We start from the raw sequence: 5,836 nt of genomic DNA, 5'->3' as shown, positions 1-5,836 counted from the left end.
TGTCCGTGTAGGTTCACTGATTGTAACAAAGGTACTTTTGTGGTGAGGATGTTGATGATACAGGAAGCTATGGGTTTGGATGCGAGAGTGGGAGTTAGTGGATATATGGGAACTCTATTTTCTGCTCAATTTTGCCATGAACCTAAAACTGCTTTAACAAATGAAGTTTATTAAGAAATAGTTACTGAGATTTCTTGGAAGACACAATGGTCTAATGGCTGGGACTGATGCTGAAATACCCCATAGAGTCCAGAGTCATCAAGGCAATGGGGAAAGTAAATATTAAGAAGTGGGGCCCCATGTAGGAGGGAAGGGTCAGGGAAGACCTTCAAAAAGTGGGACATCTGAACTGGATTATGACAAACCTGTTAGATAGATACATTCCATCATATTGACACTCCAGTGTATTGACCTTAGTTGGGGAACTTTAAGTCATCTGGTCTTGCTGGAGGAAAACTGGAAGGGTGGGGAGAGCAGTAAGAATGAGGATGGACAAGGAGGCAGGGGCCAAGTCAGGAAGGCTGCCATGCTCACACACCCATTCATATATACATACACACACATGCACATACACAAACACATACATACACATGCATATTCACAAATATACAGACATATTCTAAAGACTAAGCCTTTTAACCTGTTGGGAAATCACTGAAAAACTTTTAGCAGGAAAATAATGTGGCCTGATTTACATTTTATAAAGAGCTGTAGGATATTTATGGGGAGATAGAAGGGAACAGAGGATGGATGGAAATATCCAGTCAAGTTAACTGGATGAGGTTAAGATTCTATGACAATAAAGGAAAGGGCAGATTCAGATTCAAGAGATATTGAAGAAATTGGGATCAGCTGAACTCGTTGAGTCCTCCCTTGTGGAAGGTAAGAGAGGGAAGAATCAGATATTTGCTCTCAAGTGTTGAGCTTAAGAAAATGAGTGGATGTTACACTTCTCATGGTGATGTCCACCCTCGGCTGGGTGCTGGGGATTCAGCAATGAACAACAGGTCCTTGTCACTGTTAGTGAGAAAAGGAGGCTTGACACAATAGCTACAAGTATGGCATCTGTTGTGAAAGAGGAAGCATAGCTATCTATCCAGGAGAAGTCTAGGATGGAGACCTCTGAAAGCCATCAGTATATAGTCAAGAGCTGACATCATAAAGATGAATGAGGTGGCCAGGAGAGGATGGCAAATGAGAGAAGGAGAGGGTTGCAGACAGAAATGTGGGCATCCCACTATGAGAAGAAGAGCAGAGGAGCCCATGAAGGAATGGTCAGCAAATCATGGAGGGAGAATCAAGGCATCAAGGGAGGAACTTCAAGAAGAAGAATGAAGTGGCCAGGACATGCTATGGAGAACTTAAATAAGATAAAGCCTCAGAGTTGTCCCTGGGTCTTGTGACGTGGAAGACTTTGTGATGCTTACAAGAGCTGCTAGTGGCATGGGTGAAGCCTCATAGGAGTGTGCTGAGAATGAAGGACAAGTTACAAGGGAAGACAACCAAAGATGACATCTTCCTGATGCTTGGTCCTTGAAGGAATGAGAGAGGAAAGGAAATAGACACAGGATAAAGGGCAAGTGCTTGAAATGGGAGGCATTGGAACACTTTGAGTAATGAATGAAAAGAAGCTAGTAGAGAAGGAGGAGTTGAAAATGAAGCAGAGAAAGGCTGAATTATGGAGCTATGTCCATTAAGGTCAGGAGAGTGGGGGTCCATTGATAAGTCTTGAGTGAGCTTTAAACAAGGAGAACGTGGTTTTTCTTCAAAGCGAAATGGAGAGAGGTAAGAGTGTGTATGGATGTGTGGAAAGAAGGAAGTAGAGGCTGAGAGGAACCGAGGGGTTCTAAGATAGAAATTCAACTTTTTAGATGTCACGAAAATTGTCAGTCTTGATCATTTTGATATTTATATCCCGTAACATACTATCCTCCTACTTAACCTTTTAGCTTATAAGATTAAGAAATATGATAAAAAATGTAAAAAAATAGTGGTTCCAAAACAAAGTGAATGTCAAACATGAAAAATGGACACAATTTTTAATGGTCTTCCCTAGGGCTTTATATTTAAACAAGGCAAGGGCCTCTGAACCCTATAGATCACAACAGGAACATGATTCCAGAAAATTCTGAGGTCATGTCATTCTTGGAGATTTTTCTAACAAACAGAAGCTTTGCTGTGGACTTCTATAAATATTTATCTGCCATGACTCTTACCCACAGGAGGTTAAAGATCTCTGAATTTTGGATGAGAATGCATGGCTGTGTGATTTGACCTGAATTAGCCGGCAAAAAGAAATCTTCAGATTTTAAACTACTAAGTGCAACAAAATAATGACATCTTTTGCAAACATTACAAGATAATAGGAGGTGGTCCGGTCATTTATGAAACAATGTAAGTACTGTAATAACTTTTATCATTATAATCATATTTAATACATTATATTTGCTTTCAGATCGGTTATGATTGCCTCACCAGAAAATAAAATGGGACATATTCTTACAATGTTATGAGATGTTAACTGGGTTAATTTTAATGTTAGAAATTTGTTAACCTCCTCCTTACTTTTCAGCTGCTCCTCGTTTAAATTTGTCAGCCCGCATGCCATTTTATTCAAAGATTTGCCACGCATTCCCATTAAAATGCATGATCATTTTTTACTTTCCAATGTTAAGATTTTTCAGCTTCCAAACATTGGTAACTTCTTGATGCCTTTATTACACAGGTAGATCATTTTATTGATTTAAAAATTGACATAAGACAATGTATTCAATAGGTCATTCAAGAGAATGAAATATGAAGAATAGAAAGAAAAAGATACCATTATCAATTTTTTTTTTCATTTTTTTTTTTCAACGTTTATTTATTTTTGGGACAGAGAGAGACAGAGCATGAACGGGGGAGGGGCAGAGAGAGAGGGAGACACAGAATCGGAAACAGGCTCCAGGCTCTGAGCCATCCACCCAGAGCCCGACGCGGGGCTCGAACTCACGGACCGCGAGATCGTGACCTGGTTGAAGTCGGACACTCAACCGACTGCGCCACCCAGGCGCCCCGAGTTTTTTAGAAATGTATTTATTTGTTATTAGCTTGATCACTGGCACGGTGTATCAGAATCCTTGAAAGAATATTAACCTGAAACAAATGCCATTTTTCTCTTGGCAATTTTTTGGTGTTTATTGAGATAAACAGAATGGTTTTGGTGTGAGGCAAAGTGGAATGGGGAAATATTGTTATATTTTATGGCTCCCTCCCTCCTGTCTGCAACAATTTGACAAGGGAGGGTATATAGTTATTAGTGTGACAAGTAGCATATACAGGACAAGTTTGAGAGAGGTTTCCCAAATGTGACAAGTCTGATATTTACATGATATTACAGAAAATAAGCCATAAATCTGAAAAGAAGTTTTATAAACTGCCAATAATAAGAAATAGATTTCAGCCAACCATGCCAGAGCAAAGTGCATTTGTTTTCCTCCTCTCTATGGGAAATATGACAACGTAGTTTTCATATGAAGGAGTCATCAACTAATATGCAGGCAAAAATATAGGAAAAAGACTTATAAATATGTTTAATTATTAAAAGGTGTTTAATTAAAAGAAATGTTATTTTTCCAGATTTTGTGCTGTCAACTGTGAAGACTTTGTGATTTCTTGTATTTATTCTCCCATTGTAAATAAATATTCACTTTCATATTTACTTTTGTATTTTGCATTCTTTTTTTTATTAAAAAAAATTTTTTTTTCAACGTTTATTTATTTTTGGGACAGAGAGAGACAGAGCATGAACGGGGGAGGGGCAGAAAGAGAGGGAGACACAGAATCGGAAACAGGCTCCAGGCTCCGAGCCATCCACCCAGAGCCCGACGCGGGGCTCGAACTCACGGACCGCGAGATCGTGACCTGGCTGAAGTCGGACGCTTAACCGACTGCGCCACCCAGGCGCCCCTGCATTCTTTTTTTTAAAGGCTCCGCAAAATCTATATCTGCCCTAAGGCAGATTTTAGAATTTTCATTGAAAATAGCTTTTTCCAGGACATTTTCAAAAATGTTTTCGTATTTGATGTTTCCCTGGAGAAGCGTCCTTTATCCCTGTCCAAGGAGTCAGCATTTCATTGCTGTGAAATCTTATATTTTACAGTACTTACGTTTTTCTTAACGATCAATGTCTCTTTTTATGTTTAGTCTATTAGCTTTTATTTTTCTACTACTAGTGGCTCCCACTACACAAAAGAACAAACTCCATGGTTACACTGCAATCATAAAACAACATTTACATAGTGATGTTTATGATTTGAAGGTATACGTACATAGAAGTAAATGTAGCCGCTGAGCGTTTCTTCGCAAAAATAGCCAGAGTGTTTCTCCCTCTTGTAATGTACTTTCTACAATTAAAAGCATTTCTGGAAACTAATACACACAAAATCCTGAGTATAAAAGGATATTTTTATACTCAATATCTAAGGGTACCGATTTTAGATGTAATAGATGTATTGCCCTGCAGTCATGATAGTTTTAGAAGCCCTTTGCATGACTCTATTTCAGGAAGGATGCAAAGGTAGTTATTTTCGCATTTATTTTCTAAAGTTCAATATCTGGGGACACAGATATATTTATATATATCTTCATAACACACCTTTGGCAGTCACATATGAATTGATTATTTCAGGATCACATGGTGTTTTCTCTTCCCTGCTATCTTTTCATAGCTGCTCCAATATTCTTGAATATAATATAAGGTGTCTAAATGGGTAATTGAAGTTCTCCCAAGTCCAAGAAGACTTAAAACCTCTTACAAGTCAGGGCAACTTTGGTCCTCAGTGTACATAACCTTTTTTTTTTTTTAATGAACATGATGGAAAGCAGGAGATATATGGAAATGTTGTGTTCTGAATTGCCCGTGTGAGACGGCAGTGTCCCAGCAAACGGCTGACCACTCTAGTTCCGCAGCATGATAACTTGTGGATAACTTTTCTCCAGTCGGCTTTTTCAAGGTCAAGATTGAGGGTGATCCTGAGAAGAGAGCCGTGGCCACCGCCTACACCCCGTTCCCAGCCAACTGTCTAAAGATGTGTGCTGATGTTCACATGTTAGAGGACAAGCAGAAATTAGGCAGGGACAAGTGCAAATGTACTCCTGAGAGTGACAGGCTACTTCACCATCTACCTACTCCGGCCCAGAAGATGGCAAATCTGTGGCATCATCTCCATAAAGGAAGGGGAGTCTGTTATTGTAGACGCCAATTAGTGAGGGGAAAAAAGAATTGCTAGTTTGAAAGCACTTTGTCACTTCGGAAATCAAGCTCAGCAAACAGGGGCACATACAATGCAATTTTGAAATACTGCATAACTGTCATATTCTGGCAAGTTTGGCAATATTTCCATTTATGTGAAAGTGTGTGATGCTAATTTTTACTGTACTTATATCTACGTGCTTCTGTTGATAATTGGCCAGAAGTTAAAAGGCTCTATGTAGTTAAGCCAAAATTCCATCCACACAAATGAAATAAAGGATATTTACTTCGGCTCCTATTTTATCATGTGAGGCAGCTATGGATGCCAGCTAGACGCAGTGTATATTTTCCCCTAGACTTGATGTTCTTTAACATTAACACGGCAACAGATCACAGGATTTATTTTCCCCTGTAGAATCTACTGCAGGCTGCAACTACCTTGTTTTCCTGAATTCCACTTACAACAGTACTTTGTCTTAGGAAATTGAGTTAGAATTGAGTGTGGTTGTGAAACATATAAATAGTATGTCTTGATGAACTACGGGGCTTGGCAAAAGTGGTTTCCATCTAGGGCGGATACAAGTCAAGATGGGAAGATGATCT

At 39.2% G+C, this 5,836-nt stretch overlaps 1 long non-coding RNA gene across 1 annotated transcript; it reads left to right on the top strand.

Annotated features, from left to right (window-relative positions):
* The first annotated feature begins 1,318 nt into the window (after nucleotides 1-1,318).
* On the top strand, nucleotides 1,319-5,522 carry LOC147578710 (uncharacterized). The gene is made up of 3 exons (XR_015255589.1): nucleotides 1,319-1,785; nucleotides 2,223-2,394; nucleotides 4,867-5,522. It is a non-coding gene; the product is annotated as an uncharacterized LOC147578710 (long non-coding RNA).
* Nucleotides 5,523-5,836: the final 314 nt, after the last annotated feature.

The sequence above is a fragment of the Puma concolor genome, chromosome C1 (genome assembly GCF_028749965.1).
Source record: "Puma concolor isolate L17-30 chromosome C1, mPumCon1.1.hap2, whole genome shotgun sequence".
Classification (NCBI taxonomy): Eukaryota; Metazoa; Chordata; class Mammalia; order Carnivora; family Felidae; genus Puma; species Puma concolor.
This window is presented reverse-complemented; position numbering and strand designations above follow the sequence as displayed.